The sequence below is a fragment of the Eriocheir sinensis genome, chromosome 1 (assembly GCF_024679095.1).
Source record: "Eriocheir sinensis breed Jianghai 21 chromosome 1, ASM2467909v1, whole genome shotgun sequence".
Lineage (NCBI taxonomy): Eukaryota > Metazoa > Arthropoda > Malacostraca > Decapoda > Varunidae > Eriocheir > Eriocheir sinensis.
In genome coordinates, this window is record NC_066509.1 from 14,180,866 (window position 1) to 14,202,446 (window position 21,581).

General features: G+C 43.5%; 1 protein-coding gene across 2 annotated transcripts in view; it reads right to left on the reverse strand.

Annotated features, from left to right (window-relative positions):
• Positions 1–21,581, reverse strand: part of LOC126995324 (opsin Rh3-like) — a 118,904-nt gene that overhangs the window by 51,562 nt on the left and 45,761 nt on the right. For both annotated transcript variants that reach the window (XM_050854817.1, XM_050854806.1), the window contains exon 2: positions 21,118–21,242. The gene's annotated coding sequence lies outside the window, so the exon portion shown is untranslated. The remainder of the gene's footprint in view (positions 1–21,117; positions 21,243–21,581) is intronic.

Consider the following 21,581-nt stretch of genomic DNA (forward strand, 5'->3'; position numbering starts at 1 on the left):
TGAGTGTGGTTTAGTACATGGAGACAGACTGGAATTACCTAAATATTATCTTTGAAAATGGCTCTTTGAAATTGGATGCGGCGTTAGCTGGGTCCGGACTAATACATGGAAATAGACTGTCATTATGTATATATATTGTATTAGAAAATGGGTATTTGACACTGGATGCGATGTTACCAGGGTCTGGATTAATACATGAAAATAGACTGACTGGCATCATGTATATTTTACCTTAAAAAAATGGCTCTTTGACACTTTATGTGGCACTAACTAGGCGTGAATAAAGCGTGCATGGAGACAGGCTGAAATTTTATACATGTTGCCTTAAATAACGGCTCCTTGAATCTGGGTGCTGCGGTAACTATATAGGTAAGAGGGTCAGCGCAATAGCTGCGCGTGGCCTCAGTGCTCACTGGGGAAACCTGCGGAAGGTAAACTGTGGTTAACTGTTAACTAAGGACGGCACTAAATGCCATAATATTCAGGGCCGGACACAAACCGGCATTGTGTGTGTACACTCTTAAAAGAAACACAATTCTCTCGAATCTAAACCGGGGCTGCAATCACCGTTTTCATAAGTGACATATTTGAATGGATCACGGTCTCCCAACTTCTTCAATATTTATTTTGATTTTGATTTTTTTCAAAGAAATTGATAAGAGAAACAGCAACACATTATCACTACTCTGTTGTCATTTCCTTCAATACAACACGAGTAATTCTTTCAATTAATTCTTCTGTTACCACCGCAAGGGTCAACAACGAGTCACACCTACAAGCTTTCCTTCTCCTAATCTTTTTAACAACTTTCGGTGGCGTCACAACAGTTTCCCGTGAAGGTAGTTTTTCTTCTTTCTCTGTTACTACAACTTCATTCGTTTCATTGCCGGGCAGAATCTCCTTTGTTTTCTCTGTTCGGTCAACTATCAGAGGTCCATCGCCATTTTCTGTAACATTCCTACTCTCCACAGATGTTTCCTTGATGGTTTCATGTGAAGGTAGTTTTTCTTCTTTCTCTGTTACTGAAATTTCATTCGTTTCATTGCCGGGCAGAATCTCCTTTGTTTTCTCTGTTCGGTCAACTATCAGAGGTCCATCGCCATTCTCTGTAACATTCCTACTCTCCACAGATGTTTCCTTGATGGTTTCATGTGAAGGTAGTTTTTCTTCTTTCTCTGTTACAACAATTTCATTCGTTTTATTGCCGGGCAGAATCTCCATTGTTTTCTCTGTTCGTTCTACTATCAGAGGACCATCGCCATTTTCTGTAACGTTTTTACTCTCCTCTTTTGTCTCCTTAATGGTTTCTCGTGAAGGTAGTTTTTCTTCTTTCTCTGTTACAACAATTTCATTTGTTTTATTGCCGGGCAGATTCTCCATTGTTTTCTCTGTTCGTTCTACTACCAGAGGTCCATCGCCATTTTCTGTTACATTCTTAGTCTCCACAGATGTCTCCTTAATGGTTTCCTGTGAAGGTAGTTTTTCTTCTTTTTCTGTTACTAACATTTCATTCGTTTTATTGCCGGGAAGAATCTCAATGGTTTTCTCTGTCCGTTCTACTTTCTGACGTCCGTCGCTCTTATCCGTATCATTCTTACTTTCCACACATGTTTCCCTAATGGTTTCCTCTAAAGGCAGTTTTTCTTCTTTCTCTGTTGTTAATATTTGATTCGTTTTATTGCTTGGCAGAATCTCCTTTGTTACCTCTGTTCGTTCTACTTTCAGAGATCCATTATCCTTTTCTGTAAAATTCTTACTCTCCACAAATATCTCGTTGATGATTTCCTGTGAAGGTAGTTTTTCTTCTTTCTCTGTTACGAAAGCTTCATTCGTTTTATTGCCGGGCAGAATCTCCACTGTTTTTTCTGTTCGTTCTACCTTCTGAGGCCCTTCGCCATTTTCTGTTACATTCTTAGTCTCCACAGATGTCTCCATAATGGTTTCCTGTGAAGGTAGTTTTTCTTCTTTCTTTGTCACTAAAATTTCATTTGTTTTATTGCCGGGCAAAATCTCCGTTGTTTTCTCTGTTCGTTCTATTTTGTGAGGTTCGTCGCTCTTTCCTGAGTCACTAAATGTAGTTTCTGTTTTGTTTTTACCTTGTTCATCCGCCCCCACCTTCGGAACATGAAGAGTTGCGGCTTCATCGTCCTTCGGCTTTTCTTCAGTGGCACTGGTAAGAGGCAGTACTGTTGCTTCCTTCTGTATAACAACTTCCTCGTTTATTTCATTACCCTCTTCGTCCGTGACCTTTTTCACGTCCACCGTCTGTGTTAAGGGCCCGTTGTGTGGACTGGTTTGCGTCAGAGTTTTGCTCTCTGTGACAGATTTTTCAGCACTTTCTTTACCTTCCTCATCGATAACAACCTGTGTTTCCGTAATCTTTGATACATTTCCGTCGGGCTTTACGTCAGTGTCTGTAGTCTTTTCAACGACTGTCTTGTTGCCGGTTACATGCCCCGTTTCATCTGTATTATCAAAGACTTTCCTTTCCATGGTCTTGATAGTGTCATTCGCGCCATTTTGCGAACCTGTCTTCATCGTCTCAAGATCAGACAATTTCGGGAAATCTTTGAGTCATGATCGGACCCCTGAGCCTCGCATCCTCCTTAAAACACACACACACACACACACACACACACACACACACACACACACACACACGACGGCAAGGAATTGTGATATCAAGTTTGGTGTGTGTGTGTGTGTGTGTGTGTGTGTGTGTGTGTGTGTGTGTGTGTGTGTGTGTGTGTTTTAAGGAGGATGCGAGGCTCAGGGGTCCGGTACAAGGATGCTTAACGTCACTTCACTTGGAACTTCCCCCTTTCCCCTTCCCGCTTTATCATTGCATATCTCTCTCTCTCTCTCTCTCTCTCTCTCTCTCTCTCTCTCTCTCTCTCTCTCTCTCTCTCTCTCTGATTTTTCTCCTTCCTTTCGCTCATTTCCTTGCATTTCTATGCCTCGTTCCTTCTCATAGCTGTTTTTATTCATCTTTCACCATTATCTTACTCATCACACTTACTATATTCTTTTCCCTCTCCTCCCGTCCTACCAATGAAGAGTTATAAAGACTACGTATAGGAACAGACGACATAATTGCTCTTTCGCATAGTACACTGGTGGAGGTTCTGTTCGTCCCAAACTACTTTTTTAGCTGGAGTGTTTCAAAGTCCGTTTCATAATTTGTGTTCTTCCAATTGCTGCGATTTGCTCTTTGTTAGGAAGCTTTGTGATATGGTCGGAAGGGTAAGAGGAAAATTATCTATATCTATCTATCTATCTATCTATCTATAATGGCCCCCATTATAGATAGACGCTGTAGCTGCTCGCTGAAGTTAGGGTTGATTGAAGGTCTGGGGTCGCTTCCCGCATCAGGAGAGTCACTACATTGTGCGTGGCGGGTAACGGTAACACGGGGCCAGGATCTAACCTTCCTCACTCTCACCCCTTCCCTCTACCCTCCACAAGTCTTCCTCACTCTCTCCCTTTCTCAAGTCTTCGTCCTCCTCCTCCTCCTCCTCCTCCTCCTCCTCCTCCTCCTCCTCCTCTTCCTCCTCCTCCTCCTCCTCCTCCTCCTCCTCCTCCTCCTCCCCTGTTGCCGCCCCTCCCTCTCCTCCTGTAGCGGCTTCCCTTCCGTCCACTGACAAAGTTAATAAGAGGAAAGTATGGGTGGTCGGGGACTCTCAAGTCAGGTTCATTGACAGGTACTTTTGTTCAAGGGATAAGGAAAATAGGCTTCGAGTGTCCTTACCCGGGGCAGGCATCCAGCACGTATCTGACAGAATGGAGGAAATTTTAGCAGGGGAGGGGACACAGCCAATCGTCTCCTGCAGTTTCGGTGGTAATGACATCAGTAAGGTGGGTAGGGAAGAGATATTTCGGCGCTTCAGGGAATCGTTCGCTAAAGTGAGGGACTTCGCGGGGGTGCCGGCTGTTTGTGGGGTTTTGCCGAGGAGGGGGGTGGGAGAGGGATGGCTTTCCAGAGCCTTAGCAGTAAACAGCAGGCTGGCGGCCCACTGTAAGCGAAATGGTTGGCTTTTCCTTGATAATTGGGACCTCTTCTACAATAAAGGCACCTTGTATGCCAAGGATGGCGTGCACCCGTCACTCCAGAGGGTGGAGGTTCTCGCAGACTCCCTCGAGCGATCACTTAGCACCCTACAGAATATTTTAGAGTAGGCGAGGGGGGAGGGCCTGTCAATGCATCGCAGACTGGGACTAGGAGGCGCAGGAGAAATCGAAAGGATATAAGAAAGGATGGGCTAACGGCTTATTACACCAACAGTAGGAGTCTCAGGAACAAGATAGATCTACTGAGGGGGAAAGCATCTGTCGAGAAATTCGACATTACAGCTATCACGGAAACATGGGTGGATACTGCCAACAAAAACTTCATGTCTGAGTATGAAATAGATGGTTATCAGATGTTTCACAAAGATTGAAAGGGAAGAAGGGGAGGGGGGGGTGGCACTTTATGTTAAAGACACACTTAAATGTTCCCCTAACAACTCTATTCAAACAAATGGCGACTCAGAATCAGTTTGGGTGGACGTCCAAAAAGGGAAAGACAAACTAATTCAAGGGGTTCTTTACAGGCCACCCAGCCTCAGCAGGCAGGACACTGATATATTGCTACAAGAGCAGGGCGAGCAGCAGCAAAAATGTCTGCATAATGGGGGATTTTAACTATAGGAATATAGATTGGGAAGGCGTGGTGGGTGATCTAGAGTCTGAGGATTTTCTGAAAGTAATACAAGATAATTTTCTCAAGCAGACAGTAACTGAGCCCACCAGGGGTAACAACATTCTGGACTTGGTCTTAACTAACACCGAGTATATGATCAGCGAGCTAGATGTTGGGGGAGAATTAGGTGGCAGTGATCACAAGGAAATTAGGTTTAAATTAGACTGGGCGGTGACCCATGAACTCAACCCTGTGTTGGTGCCCGACTTTAGAAGAGCTGATTATGAGGGGCTCAGAAGACACCTTGAGGAGGTAAATTGGGAAACCTTAGGGCTAGATGAGGGCCAGATCTCAGGGCTGGAACCGGAAAGACAGGGGAACCATGTAGAAATGACCTACAATAATTTAGTTAGAGAAATTGCAGAGGGTCAGAGACAGCATATCCCTTACCAAGCACGTCGGAAGGAAAATAACGACCCCAAATGGATGACCCGCAGACTCAAGCATGAAATAGGCTTGAAGAGAGGAATTTATAGGAAAATAAAGAACGGAGAGATCCACCTCAGGGGTAGGTATGTTGAGCTAGCCAGGTCGGTGAAGAAGAACACCCGCCTAGCAAAAAGAAATTATGAGATTAGGGTAGCCAACGAGGCCAAGAGCGATCCCAAGGGCTTCTTCAAATTGTACAGGACGAAAACAAGGGACAGAATTGGACCGTTGAAAACAAACACGGGCGAGCTCGTTGAAAATGGAGAAGATCTGAGTCAAATGATGAATAACTATTTCCTCTCAGTTTTCACGCAGGAAAATCTAACAACCATTCCGGAGAGAGTTCAGATATATGAGGGTGACGAGAACGACAAGTTGAGGGATGTGATCATCACTAGGCAAGTAATCCAGGATGCGATTGGTAGGTTGAAGAAAACAAATCGCCGGGCCCAGACGAAGTATTCCCAAGGGTTCTGAAAGAGTGCAAGGAAGTCCTTAGTGGCCCTCTTGCCGATATCTTTAAGATGTCGGTAAATTCTGGGTATGTGCCCAATCAATGGAAAGTAGCTAATGTGACGCCGATTTTCAAAAAGGGAGACAAGTCAGCCACCTCAAACTATCGCCCAATTAGCTTAACATCAGTTGTAGGAAAGATGTTGGAGTCAATTATAGCCCGGAGCATTCGGGACCATCTAGAAAAGCATAATTTAATTCATGATTCACAACATGAGTTTACAAAGGGTAGGTCTTGCCTTACTAACCTGTTGTCCTTCTACACTAAAGTAATCGAGGCGGTTGACAGCGATGAAAACTATGACATATTATATCTAGATTTCAGTAAAGCGTTCGACAAAGTCCCTCATCACCGGCTATTACTAAAATTACGGGCTCACGGCGTAGATGGGAAAGTTTTGAACTGGATCAGGGCGTGGCTTAGTGGTAGGAAGCAGAGAGTGCAAATCAATGGTAGGAAATCTGAATGGGGCAGTGTTACGAGTGGAGTCCCACAGGGGTCGGTGCTGGGTCCTCTGCTTTTTATTATTTACATCAATGACTTGGACACAGGAATTAGTAGCGATGTCAGTAAGTTCGCAGATGATACCAAGATCGGTAGAGTAATCCAATCAGACAGCGACGCTACCGTTCTCCAGGATGAGCTTGACAGACTATATGATTGGGCGGGGAAGTGGCAGATGGAATTCAATGACGGGAAGTGTAGCATTTTGAGTGTAGGTAGGAATAACCCCTTACACAATTACTCCTTAAATGACACTCCTCTAAGCAGGTCTGGGCGTGAGAGAAACTTAGGCGTCCTAGTGAGCGCTGACCTCCGTCCTAGGGCTCAATGCATTCAGGCTAAAAATCGGGCAGAGTACTAGGTTTCATCTCAAGGAGCGTGAGCAATAGGAGCGCTGAAGTCATCCTCAAACTTTACTTAGCACTAGTTAGACCTCATCTCGATTATGCAGTTCAGTTCTGGTCCCCCTATTATAGAATGGATATCAAGATGTTAGAATCTGTACAGAGGAGGATGACAAAGATGATTCAGGGGGTGAGAAACTTGCCTTATGAAGACAGGCTGAAGCAGTTAAATCTACACTCTCTAGAAAGGCGAAGGTTGCGAGGAGACTTGATCGAAGTCTATAAATGGATGAAGGGATTTAATAAAGGGGATGTCAATAAAATTTTGAGAGTGAAAGAGCCAGGTAGGACGCGTGGCAATGGTTTTAAGTTAGACAAATTCAGATTCAACAAAGACATAGGCAAGAATTGGTTCACCAATAGAGTGGTGGACGAATGGAACAGGCTTGGGAGCCATGTTGTGGGTGCCAATACCATAGATACCTTCAAGAAGAGGTTAGATAAAGCCATGGATGGTGAGGTAAGGTGGGGTTGAGTGTACAAGAGCTGCCTTGTATAGGCCAACCGGCCTCTTGCAGACTCCTTACGTTCTTATGTTCTTATGTTCTCTCTCTCTCTCTCTCTCTCTCTCTCTCTCTCTCTCTCTCTCTCTCTCTCTCTCTCTCTCTCTCTCTCTCTCTCTCTCTCTCTCTCATCCTCTAACAATTAAACACGCCCCGGACATGACATTTGCCGAGAGAGAGAGAGAGAGAGAGAGAGAGAGAGAGAGAGAGAGAGAGAGAGAGAGAGAGAGAGAGAGAAAGGGCAAAAATAAACACAAACACATTCCCTCCCCCCTCCTTCTCCTCCTCTTCCTTCTCCTCCTCCTCCTCCTCCTCCTCCCTCCTCCCCATCACCAAGCCATACACACAGCGTTACAGTCACGGCCAAACACTTACAATGTTGACGCGAAGCTCAGGTCGACACGCGAGTCCCTCCTTGACACAATTACTTAATGCTTCCGAATAACCTTTTAGGGGAGAAAAAATAGAAAAGTTTTATTTGAGAGCCGCAGCTTAAAGTGATTAATTCTCTTTCGTTCGCTGTCTATTTATCAATGTCTGTCTTCATCTCCGCCTGCTTCGGGATGTGCAGCAGCAATGATATGAAGAGTGAGAGAGAAAACAGGAGTATTTTTCTGCTCCATAATGAGATTTGGGCGCTAAAAACGTAGGCGAAAATTTCAGCTCCATTTATTCTTCACTTTGCATTTTCCTCTACTCCTACTCCTACAGCTTACTATAATACAACTATTACTACTACTACTATTACACTACTACTACTACTACTACTACTACACTACTACTACTACTACTACTACTACTACTACTACTACTATTACTACTACTTCTACTTCTACTACTACTACTACTATTACTACAACAACAACTACAATTTTTTTTACTACTACTACTACTACTACTACTACTACTACTACTACTTCTACTATTACTACCACTACTTCTTCTTCTTCTTCTACTACTACTACTACTACTACTACTACTACTATTACTACTACTACTATTACTACTACTACTACTACTACTACTACTACTACTACTACTACTGCTACTACTACTACTAGTACTACTGCTACTGCTGCTACAACTACATAAATGATACCTTCACCCATGTTTATTTTCCCGACACATAATCTTGGATGGCTCCATAGCTTGGAGGTCATTAGCCCCAACTCTGTTCGCTAATGACTGTGGCATCCAACCATATCACTAATACTACCTGACACTAAATCACCCATCATCTATTACGTCTAGATCCCCCTTTCCTTCCCTACTCAAGTCACTCCAGACCCACCCTAATGTCACTCTCCACCACTGTGGCTTCATAGTCCATATTGGAGATGTTGGTGGCTTTTGGGCCTGAGTGTCTGGTGCCCCTGAGACATAGGATGGCCGACCTGAGCAGGGAGAACGAGAGGCGACACCTCATCCAGGCGATAACGTGACTCCTTGGCTGATGCTTCTTTTCTGAGACTAGTTTACTACTACTACTACTACGAATATTTCTACTACTTCTTAATGCGAAAACCAATCATAACTTTTGTAAAGGCTTCATTAGTCGGTGGTCAACTTTTTCACCATTAACATGTATTACCATTATCAAGAATTAATCTCGCCTTGTACTTCGCTATGACAAACGGTTCTGGTTGCCGCGCCATGATGTCTACCTGTAAAAACTGTCACTGATTAATCCCACGGCATAATTCCTTCCTTTACGATGCTCGGTTTTGGTTTCGTATCGCTATCAGCACCTTAATGTTCACCTGTACCATTTTTTTTACTTGCTTGGTGCAGTGTTTAGCGTTTTTTTCTCTCTTTTTCGTTGTCCTTTACTCTAAAAAAAAAAAAAAAAAAAAAAATGTACCACTCCTTTTACTTTTCTTGGTGCAGTGTTTAGCGTTTTTTTCTTTCTTTTTCTCTGTGCCCTTGAGCTGCTTCCTTTACTTAAAAAAAAAAAAAATGTACCACTCTTTTTACTTTTCTTGGTGCAGTGTTTAGCGTTTTTTTCTCTCTTTTTCGTTGTCCTTTACTAAAAAAAAAATATTGTACCACTCTTTTTACTTTTCTTGGTGCAGTGTTTAGCGTTTTTTTCTTTCTTTTTCGTTGTCCTTTACTCTAAAAAACAAACAAAACAAAAAAACTGTACCACTCCTTTTAGTTTTCTTGGTGCAGTGTTTTGCGTTTTTATTTTCTTTTTCTTTGTGCCCTTGAGCTGCTTCCTTTACTATAAAAAAAAACTGTGCCGCTCCTTTTACTTTTCTCGGTCCAGTGTTTTGCGTTTTTATTTTCTTTTTCATTGTGCCCTTGAGCTACTTCCTTTACTGTAAAAAAAAAAAATACCGCTAAACTACTACGTATGTAAAAAATCACGTGTACTTCAAGCTCAATATATATCCCGAGCCTTCCGAGCCTATTACATCTAACAAACAAATATGACGCAAAAAAAGTAACCTTCCTTGTGCGTGAGGGTAGGAGGGGAATGAAATCGCAAAATGAGGATTACGGTCAGGGCAGGGCGAGACGAGAAGCTGTGACCCGCCGCGCACCACCACCCGGCACTCGAGGCAGCGGGGATCAGATTTTCTTTGCAGTTTTGAACGTGACTGAGCAGCGACTGAAAGAAAACGGGATAAGCAGACAGACAGACAGACAGATAGATATATATAGACAGAGATAGATGGATAGATAGATAAAAAAAGAAAGAAGGAAGAGTAGAGGAGAGAATACGTATACAGAAAGACATAGACAGAAACATAGCCAAACAGATACAGACTCATACACAAAAAGAGGAAACAACCGGACAACAGAACAAACAGAAAGCGACAAAGAGAACAGAGAAATATGAGCAGCGAGACGGAACGATTGCATTTTTTTTTATTGGAGAAGATATTGAAGGCTCGCGGTGACACGGAGTAGTAGAGGAGCGGAGGAGTCTTACGGAATCAAGTGGCTGGAAGGAGGAGAGGAGGGAGGAGGAGGAGGAGGAAGAGGAGGAGGAGGAGGAGGAGGAGGAGGAAAAGCTGGAGAAAGAGGACTTGGAGGTGGAGGAATACGAACCGGAGGTGGAGGTGGAAAAAAGTGGAAAAAAACGAAATAAAAGAGAGGAAAAAGAGCCGGAGGAGGAGGAGGAAGAAGAAATGCTGGAGAAAGATGAGAAATTAGAGGTGGAGGAAGAGGAGGCGGATGCGGAGATGGAGGTAAAAAAGAAGTGGAATAAAACGAAACAGCAAAAGAGAAAAAAGATGGAAGAGGAAGGAGAGTTGGGAGGGGGCGGAGGTGCAGGAGGAAGGGAGGAAAAGAAAAGGCTGAACACGAGAGGGATACGAGAAACAGCTAAAGGAATGAAGAGATCGCCAGGAAGGGAGGGAAGGAGGGAGGCAGCGGGGGAGGAAAAGCGAGAGAAATCCTGGACGAGAAAGAAATGTAGAGAGAAAAAAATACCCAGGTACCCGGTCATCTCTTAACGTCTCGCGCGCCGCAGTTTTCGGATGCGATTTTCATTAAGGTGGTGAGTTTCGTAAAGATTCTTGATATCTGGAGCACCTGAGGAACATCCAGTCGGAGGTGCGGGGCTGCCTGTGCCTCGCCGCGCCGGGGAAATGTAGAAAACTCGCAGAAACTGACTAAAAACAGGATGAAAGGAAACCAAAGTAGCAAATGCCGGGACGAGAACTGTTGTGAGGCTTGTTGACTATGACTTTGCCGAGATATTAATGTGAGGAATGTCTAGAAGATGAAGAAAGAAATAACATTGGCAAAGAGGAAAAAAGTACCGTTAAAGTCTGCTGATTAAAAAAAGGAGGAAAAATAACAACAGATTCATGGTAGAAATCCCACATAAAACGTCGATGTGAGGTTTGTCTAGAAGATGAGACGAAAATAGTAAAACATCAAGGAAATTACAGTTGTTAAAGACTACGGATTAAAAGTCAGCAAGAAAAAATAACAACAGATTCTCTCTCTCTCTCTCTCTCTCTCTCTCTCTCTCTCTCTCTCTCTCTCTCTCTCTCTCTCTCTCTCTCTCTCTCTCTCTCTCTCTCTCTCTCTCTCTCTCTCTCTCTCTCTCTCTCTCTCTCTCTCTCTCTCTCTCTCTCTCTCTCTCTCTCTCTCTCTCTCTCTCTCTCTCTCTCTCTCTCTCGATGTAAATTTTGTCTATGAAATGAAAACAATGATTAAAAAAAACAAAACAAAAAAAAAAAACAAGACGGGGAGGAAATAAGTACCGTTAAAGTCTACGGATTTAAAACACGCGAGAAAAACAACAACGGATTCATCACAAAATCCAATACAAAACATCGATGTGAGATTTGTTAGACTCTAGATTCTTTGTAGAAGATGAAAATGAAGAAAAAAAAACAAGACAGGGAGGAAATAAGCACCGTTAAAGTCTACGGATTAAAACAAGCGAGAAAAACAACAACAGACTCATCACAAAAATATAATACAAAACATCGACGTGAGGTTTGTGAGACTCTAGAAGGTGAAAATGAAGAAAAAAAAACATAACATCGACAAGGAGGAGTTCAGTGCCGTGAAAGTCTAGGAAATGAAAACGATGATTATAAAAATAAAAAAAGACTCGGAGGAAATAAGTGCCGTGAAAGTCTAGGAAATGAAAACGATGATTATAAAAAAAAAACAAGACTAGGAGGAAATAAGTGCCGTGAAAGTCTAGGAAATGAAAACGATGATTATAAAAAAAAAGACTCGGAGGAAATAAGTCCAGTGAAAGTCTAGGAAATGAAAACGATGATTATAAAAAAAAAAACAAGACTGGGAGGAAATGAGTGCCGTGAAAGTCTAGGAAATGAAAACGATGATTATAAAAAAAAAGCAAGACTGGGAGGAAATAAGTGCCGTGAAAGTCTAGGAAATGAAAACGATGATTATAAAAAAAAAGCAAGACTGGGAGGAAATGAGTGCCGTGAAAGTCTAGGAAATGAAAACGAAGCCAAAAAAAAAGTGACATCCAGGAAGACAGTCGAGATAAAGTGTGCGGAACAAAACCAGCAAGAAAAAAACAACAACACATTCATGGCGACAACTCGAAATGAACGTCGATCGGCGATTCTGAATGAGGACAAATTATTATAACCTGTCGTCTGGAGCAGCGGCGGCAAAGCTGAAAAAAAAAGACAGCGACTAAAGACAGTGATCAAAGCATTGCCTCGCCACCCGCTCCTCTGATGTATGTATGTGTGTATGTATGTATGTATGTATGTATGTATGTATGTATGTATGTATTTCCTTGCTTGTCCTAGAAAGGGTGGAATTCTTCGTCGATTAATTACACATTTGCGTTTATCTCTTCATTATGACTTATTCTCTTTCATTCTATCCCTCTGTGTTTGTGTGTTTGTTTATTTGTTTACTTGCGTGTGTTTGTGTTTGTGTGTATGTGTGTATGTGTGTGAACCGAGCTAAACCCAACATTTCCACATACAAACACAGCACTGGTTACCTGCAATGAACACCAGAGTCAACAGCAATTAACTCCAGCATTATGCGTCGACCCTTTCATTATTACCCACTAAAGGACGGTGAGGCGCGAACGGGCCGGGACGGGGAGGCTACACGAGGGACATACGGCAGGGGAGAAATAGACGGGCAGGGTAAGACAGGAGGGAGAGGGACATACAGCAGAGAACAGACGGGCAGGGTTAGACATACGGGACGGGGAGGCTACATGACAGGGAAGTAAAGCAAGGGAAACATAGACAGGCAGGGTTAGGCAGGGTGGACAGGGGATGTTACACGGCAGGGGCATACAGCAGGGCAGAAAGAGATAGCCTTAGTTAAACAGTATGGGATGGATAGCAAAGGGATAGATTGTAGGGAATAGACAGCAGGGTAAAGAATAGATTGCAAAGAGACAGGTATTTGGTAGGGATAGATAACAGGGAGGGGCTAAACGCTAGGAGATAGGCATGCAGCAGGGGAAATACACGCGAGGGAAGGGAAAGATAGATCACAGGGGATAGGTAGACAATAATGAGATAAACAACAGGGAAATAGACGCAAGAGAAAGGAAGAATAGATGATAGGGGATAGATTAACGATAGGGTACGAAGATAGACAGCAAGGTATTATGTGGCATGAAAAAGGACACAGAGACGGCAAATGAGGACAGATAGATAGCTGGGCGAAAAGGGACAATAAAAGCCGACAAGGAATAGATATAGGCAGAGAGATTAATATATAGATAGATGGATAGATAGACAGACAGACGGCCGGGGTGAGATGAGTGGGCCAAGGTACCAAAGATGGGTGAAGGCAGCGGCTCGGGTCCCTGCCATTCAAACCCGACAAGCTGCCTCGGATAATGGGAGGAGCTGCAGAGGCCATGTGTCAGTCGGGAGTTGAGGGCCAGTTTCACAGTTCCCCATGATGGGTTAGTAAGCTCCCAAACCGATACCAGAGCCTTCAAAATTTCCTTGTATAGTGTCTGGTGTTTATATTCAAGTTCACAAATTTGATGAAACTATACAGGAAAAGTCTTGTGTATTTAGTGTGGCATCGAAGACCTTACCATTTTGGATTGTATGGGATTCTATAGTTTGGTTTGGGCTGTTACGAAGACACTGTGTTGGACTGTGAAATCGGCTCTGAGACTCGTGAGCGGGGGTGGAGGTGCTCGGTGCGTGTGGGCGGTGAGGAGGGGGGAAAGGGATGGAAGGGAGGGAGGGAGGGAAGAAGGGAAGGTGTGAAGGAAAGTAGGCTGGGAGAGTGTGAGGGAGGGTAGCGTAGGGAGGGTGAGAAGGAGGGAAGGGAAGGGAAGGGAAGGTGTAAAGGAAAGTAGTTTGGGAGGAGGTGACGGAAGGTAAGGTAGGGAGGGTGTGAGGGAGACTATGGTAGGGAGCAAGTGAGGAAGGGTAGGGAGAATGTAAGGGAGGGTAGGATAGGGAGGATGTGAGGGAGCGAAGGATGGGGATGGAGGGAGGGATGGCTGTTGTTGTTGTTGGTGGTGGTGGTGGAAAAAGAGGTGGTGTTTGAAGACAATGAGAGGAAAAAAGTTGTACGGTCGTAGTTTGTTGAGGTGGACGTGACCTGAGGCAGTTCAAGAGGCTCAGCTCAGTGGCCATTACCGAAGAAGTGGCTTTAGTTAATTGACTGGCGCGTTTATAGAGGTAACAATAAAGAATAACAATGACGATAACAACAATATAAAAGGCAAAATATAGAGGTAACAATAAAGAATAACAATGACGATAACAACAACAGTAATAATAATGATGATGATAAGAAGAAGAATTACCCATAACACAAAAAAATAATGGACCCAAAGAACTGCCCCAAAATTAACGGACTTTTTTTTTTATAACAAAGGAGACAGCTCAAGGGCCCAAAAAAAAAGAAACAATGATATAGAAAAAGCCCGCTACTCGCTGCTCCTAAAAAGAATCCAAAGAGGTGCCCGAAAGAGGGTTTGTAAAAATGATAGTAATGTCAAAATAAAAACAGAGCTAAATACTATAACAGGAAGAAGAAGAAGAAGAAGAACAACAACAACAACAACAACAACAACTCATAATAATAATAACGATGGTAATAACGAAAACAACACATGACACACACAAAAAATAATGAACGTACCAAAATCTGTCTTCAACATCATAATGAAGTAGTTCGCTCTGATGTTGTTGGTCGCGCCTTAAAAAAAGTTTCACGTAAATCACTCCACTCGGCGGCTGGTAGGCAGAAGGGGGGTGGGGAGGAGGGGGAGAGGGGAGGGGAGGGGAGGGGAGAGGTGGAATGGAGAGTGGAGTACTATGGAGGGGAAGTCCGAAGTGTGGTGGGGAGGAGAAAGGGAAGTGAAGATCTGTAGTGGGGTTGTGTGGTGGGGTCGGGAGGGAAAAAGGGAGAGGAGGGGGAGGAAAGAGGAGAGGGGGGGGAGACGAAAGAGGAGGGAAAGGGGAGGGGAAAGAAGGGGAAGTAGAGAGGAGAGGAGGGGAAAGAAAGGGGAGAGGAATGAAAGGCAAGGATAGATATGGGGTGAGGAGGGGGAGGGGTTAGGAGTGAGGCCTAGGATGGGGGAGCAAGGGGAAGGAGAGTGGAGGAGGGGAGGGGAGAAGAGGGAAAGGGAGAGAAAGAGGTATGGACTGGAAATGAATGAGGGAAAGGGGAGATAAGAAAACGTAGAGGAGGGGAAGGGAGAGGAAGGGACAGAGTAGAGGAGAGGAGGGGAGGGAGAGAAGATACGGAGAGGTTATGAAAGGAGGAGGAGGGGAGAGGAGGCGAGGGGATGGAAGAGAAGGGAGGAAGTGAGTGGAGGTTTGGAAAGGGGTGAGAGGGAGTTTGAACGAGAGGGGAGGAGAGTGAAGAGCTGTGGAGAGGGGTTGAAGGATCGATGTGAAGGGAGGGTAGGAGAGAAAAGGGAAAGAAAGGAGGAAGTGAGTTAAGGTTTGGAAAGGGATTGGACGAGGGAGGGGAGGAGAGGAGAGGGGAGTTTGGGTTCGCTGTTGACTATTAACGCATCACACCAATACTTCAGGAATGAGTTGGCAAGGGAAAAAAGGGGAGGGGCGGAAAATACATATACAGATAGTGACAAACAAATTAATATATATAAAAAAAGTTTAAAAGTCGCCCGCTTTGTTTTGCAAGTTGTGTGACTCTCAAAGCCTGACCCCGACGGCACGTGTTTCACCCACTAATTACACCCACACACACCTGACTCGTGTACCTGGCACTCACTATTATTATTATTATTATTATTATTATTATTATTATTATTATTATTATTATTATTATTATTATTATTATTATTATTATTATTATTATCATTATTATTATTGTAGAATAATTTTATGACACTTCTCGAACTAAATTTGATCATGTTTTTTTTCTGAATCGTTTTGTTCTCGTTTCCTTTTTTTTCTTAACTTTATTTTTCATTCCTTTCCATTCCTTTCTTTTCTTTTCTTTTCTCTTTTCTTTTCCTTGTCTCCTTCCCGTTCCATTCCTCTCTTTTCCCTTCCCTTCCTTTCCTTTCCTTTCCTTTCCATTCCATTCCTTTCCATTCCTCTCCTTTTCTTTCCTTTCCTTTCTTTTCCTTCCTTTTCCTTTCCTTTCCATTCCAGTCAATTCCTTTCCTTCCTTTCCTTTCCATTTCATTCCGATCCATTACATTCCTTTCCTTTCCTTTACATTCCTTTCTTTTCTTTTCTCTTTTCTTCTCCTCGTCTCCTTCCCGTTCCATTCCTCTCTTTTCCCTTCCTTTCCTTTCCTTTCCTTTCTTTTCTTTCCCTATCCTTTCCTTTCCATTCCAGTCAATTCCTTTCTTTCCTTTCCTTTCCATTTCATTCCGATCCATTACATTCCTTTCCATTCCTTTCCTTTCCTTTCCTTTAGCTCTTGGTTCGATTGCTCTCCCACACAAAGATTACATAACATTACCGCATTCGAATCCCTCCCTCAGTGCACCTCCATCACCTTTATTATGCCTCCAGCTACCCATTAACCTCTTACTTCCCCGCCTGTGATATCTACCAAAGGAGCGAACGTGTAGGCGTCTCCTGAGCCTTTGATCACGTCTTCAAGTACTTTATTCCGCCAACGCACCGGAGAAGAGGTGAGAGGAAGGGGAAGGGACGGGAATGGGCGGAAGAGAAGAGAGGAAGGGTGGGAGAGAGTTTGGACGAGAGGGGAAGTGTGTGGAGACTGGAGAGGTGCCTTTTAACCTTTGCCTTTTAAACCTATCCTTCTGCCTCTCCGTGAAGGGTGAAGGGGTGAGCTCGAAGCCAACACCTGCCGCCCTTTAATCTTGCGTCCAGGTACTTCATCCCGTTAGTCCTCGGCAATGTCAACAGCAGCACAGCATAGTATAGTTCCTCGCCCTGACCCGCCTCCCGCTCCTTTGATCTAGACCTTACTTTAACACACCAGAAGCCCCGGCATATCTAGAGGGACGCAAACTAAAGTCCTTTTCTTTCTCCTCTTCCTTCTCTCTATTCCTCTATTCTTTCTTCTACTATCCTTCTCCCTCCTCCTCCTCCTCCTTCTCATATTCTTTTTCCTCCTTTTCCTCGTCCTCGACCTCGTTCTCCTCGTCGTCCTTCTTCTTCTTTTTCTTTCATTTTCATTTTCATTTTCTTTCTTTTCCTCTTCCTCTTCTTCTTCTTCATCTTCATCTTCTTCTTCTTCTTCTTCTTTTTCTTCCTTTTCTTTTTCTCCTTCTCCTTCTCCTTCTCCTTCTCCTCCTCCTCCTCCTCTTCCTCCTCCTCCTCCTCCTCTTCCTAAGCCTCCTCGTGTTCGGAAGTTAGGGAAAAGTACGGCACGAAGGACTTTCGTTATTAATCTCCCGTCGCTTCTTCAGTAGACTTTTTTTTTTTAATATATTCATACCAAACATACGTAATACATCTCATTTTCCGTGTGTGTGTGTGTGTGTGTGTGTGTGTGTGTGTGTGTGTGTGTTGATGATTACAAGTGATTACGTATTTATTCGATCTCATTTTAATTCAGATCTACCCGGGATGCAACGCCGTAGACTATGTTAAAGGCTTTCTCCTCCTCGTCCTCCTCCTCCTCCTCCTCCTCTTCCTCCTCCTCCTCCTTCTCATCCTTTTTCCCCTTCATTTCATCATCTGCCTTTACCTCCATGCCTATCAATTTAAAGTATTCTCCTCGGCTTCTGCCTCTCCTTTTTGCTTACGTCGCTCCTTTCTCCACATTTCATTATACGGTTGTTTCCTTTTATCTCATTTAACTTTTTTTGCCTCGTCGTCTCTTTAGAATGACTTTATCTTCTTCTTCTTCTTCTTCTTCTTCTTCTTCTTCTTCTTCTTCTTCTTCTTCTTCTTCTTCTTCTTCTTCTTTCTTCTTCTTCTTCTCCAGTAAACACATAATCGAAATCCTGAACAAAAACTTCGCGTCTGTGTTCACGGTCGAGAACGCAGAATCTATACTTGAGAACACTACTTCACCGAGGGGAATTACACCCCTAGAAACTGGTACAATTGACGAACGGAACGTGCAATAATATCAAGATAAAGTCGACACAAATAAGTCAACCGGACCCGACAACTTGTCACCCAGGCTGCTAAAAGAACTCAAGCAGCAAATACTCAAGCCACTCACCGCCATCTATAATCGGACACTACAGCAAAACAAAGTCCCCGAAGACTGGAAGTAAGCGAACGTAACACCTATCTACAGAAGGGAGACAAAAGCTTGGCCAATTAGTATCACAGGCCAATTAGCTTGATCAGTGGCGGGAAAGGTTATCGAGAAGATCATTAGAGATAAACTCATCAAATTACTTAAAGACAAGAATATAATTTCCGATACTAAGCACGGTTTCAGGAATAAGTGCTCATGCTTAACCAACTTACTTGATTTCTTACAGGGTATATACAAAAACCGGGACAATCATATCCCCAGTGATGTTATCTATATAGAATCTAGACTTTCAAAAGGCCGTTGACATGGTGCCATACGAACGGCTCCTCAAAAAACTCAAGACGGCGGGACTAGAAGACAATCTGACTGCAAGGATAAAACCCTCGCAATGAACCAACAGACTTTCTGCTGACTGCTCGCCCATGTTTCCATGTTTCCTCCTCCTCCTCCTCCTCCTCCTCCTCCTCCTCCTCCTCCTCCTCCTCCTCTTCATCTTCAAATATCATTTACGCTTTTCCTTCCTTCTTTAATCCTTACATATTTCTTTAAATTTCCATTGCTTCTTTCCTTTCCTCCATTAATCCAACAGATTTCCTTCCGCTTCTTCCTTTTATTCTTTCTTTCTTACTTTGCTTGTCGATTCCAATCCGAAGGGCCGATGCCTTGTCGCAAGGACATATTGAAAACTGTTGTGAGAGGGGAGAGTATTTCGCTCTTTGTTTCTTTAAGCAGTAGAGGATATACTTTGTCAGGTCCGGACTTTTATTTGTTTTAAGGGATTGGAGAGCTTTTAGGACTTCATCGGTAGTTATTACAAAGTTAGTTAATGCATGAACGAGATTTACGTTAGCACTGTTGTCGTCGCTGGTGTTGGTGGTGGTGGTGGGAGGACTGTTAGTATTAAATACCGAGGAAAAGTAATTGTTTAATAAGTTCGCAACGTGTTGCTGTCAGTCACTATATTTATAGTTCACCGTCACTGTTTGTTAGAGGTCCACTTTCACTTCTGATCGCCTTCCTGTTGCTTATATAACTGAAGAAGGATTTCGGATTATTTTTACAGTTGGCTGCAATGTTTTCTTCATATCTACGCTTTGCCTGAAATACTAATCTTTTCACTCGCCGCCTGACTTCATGATAAAGTCTAATGTTTTCGGGCGTGCTTTGCTCTTAATTTAGCCTGTAAGACAATTTTCTCTCCTTAACCGAATGTTTAGTTCCCCTATTAAACCAAGGTGGGCTTTTATCAGTGCTACTCCGCTTCTCGCACTATGGGACAAATGTGTTTTGCTGGGTGAGTAAATGATTTTTAAAGTTTAACCATGGCAGGCTTCCTCTACGTTGCCATCATCTGATAGCCGTATTTCTGTTAGTTTTTGTCGGATTTCTACGAAATTTGCTCTTCTGAAATTGAGCATTTGTATTTTATTTTCAGTCACTGATGTTTGAGCTCTAATGTCGACGCGCACTAATTAATGATCGCAAGAACCGAGGTGTTTTCCTACCGTGACATTACTTACTAGGTTATCTTGGGTCGCTATAACAAGGTCTAGTATTTTATTTTGCCGAGTTGGTTCAGTAACCATTTGGCTTAGATAATTTTCTTCTAAAAATTCGATCATTCTATGTGACTCGCCTTCTGTACCTGACAGTGTCACCCAGTCGATAGAAGGGAGATTAAAGTCTCCTATTATTAGTGAGTCGCTGTTATTATAAGTGACTGCCTAAAAACGCTGTACATTTCAAGATCGTCATCGAGTGATTGCCCGGGAGGTCTGTAGGTGACAGAAATATTTAGAGAGAGAGAGAGAGAGAGAGAGAGAGAGTATTAGGAAGACTACCATCATTCATTGTCATTTCTTTTTTAAGTAATTTGATAATTAATTCAGCAATTAATTAAGACGTGTTTTTGTTGGTCTTCCTTGTGTGTGTGTGTGTGTGTGTGTGTGTGTGTGTGTGTGTGTGTGTGTGTGTGTGTGTGTGTGTGTGTGTGTATGTGTGTGTGTGTGTGTGTGTGTGTGTGTGTGTGTGTGTGTGTGTGTGTGTGTGTGTGTGTGTGTGTGTGTGTGTGTGTGTATGTGTATGTGTGTGTGTGTGTGTGTGTGTGTGTGTGTGTGTGTGTGTGTGTGTGTGTGTGTGTGTGTGTCTTAATATTAGTCCGATTGTCTGTCTGTCTGTCTGTCTGTCATGTTTCTCCTATATATCTTTTATGACAAGTAACACTAAAGCATAATACTTCACCTCATTTCATGCATACCCAGACGTCATACAAATTGTTACACTCTCCTGGATGCACTTTACAAATTATTATTTTCTTGTGCGTGTAAGCATTACATTTGCATCATGTATTCTTTCCATTGTATTCAAAGGCTCTCCAGAGACTCGTGATGAAAATACGAATTTGAATTAGATGTAGCTCTCTTTTGTTTTCCGCGCCCCCTTCTCCCTCTGCTGTCCGACAAAGGCTGTGATACATTAGCCCGTAGCCAAAAGGGAAGCATTTCTTTCCCATCCGAACCAGGTGTGCAGGAGCGTAATTAACCCAGGAGGCAGCGGTGTAGCCAAGTCGAGGGAGGCTTGGCCGGGCCCCTAATGGAACGAAAATAAGGGGTCACCCTCACTCTTTGTGCCTCACGCCGGCCTCAAAGTTTATTTTTGTTTCCTCCTCACGTTGTTATCTGTTGTTTTCTGTTGTTCAAGCGTGGTATTGTCTGTCTTTCTCTGGTGCGACTCAACTTGTGTTCAAACTGACAACAAAAACATTATCGCCTTTTTAGCTAAGCAGAAGCGCGCGATAATAACCAAACTTAAAACCTTTGTCGTTACCAGCGTCCATTCCCTTTAATCTTGGTGCAGTCTCTGTGCTATCTCTCTAAGTTAAATGATACTTTTTTAACTACTCACCTGCGCGGGGCACTGGTGTAGAGACGCAGGTGTGGGGCGTGCAGGTGGTACAGCTACACCGGCATGGGAAGAAGTACTCCAGATGCAAGGAACACGCACCTCAGCACAGCGGCCCGCCGGAACACCTGTGGAAAGGTTACATTAGGGTGGAAAGAGGAAAGAAAAGACTACGTTACCCTCGCATCCCATCTTACCACCACCACCCTATACCCACCATGACCATCACCGCCACTTTACCCTAACTTACCTACCATACTACCATACTACGCCCTACCATAAACCTTCCCTAACCTACCATGGCCATCACCGTCACTTTACCCTAACTTACTACACCCTACCATAACCCTTCCCTAACCTACTCTAAACTTAAAATAAACCCAAACTTCAACACCCATTTACCACCCCCCCCCCCCCCCCCCTTACACAGAAACTAACACTCATCCAACCCACGAACACACACACAC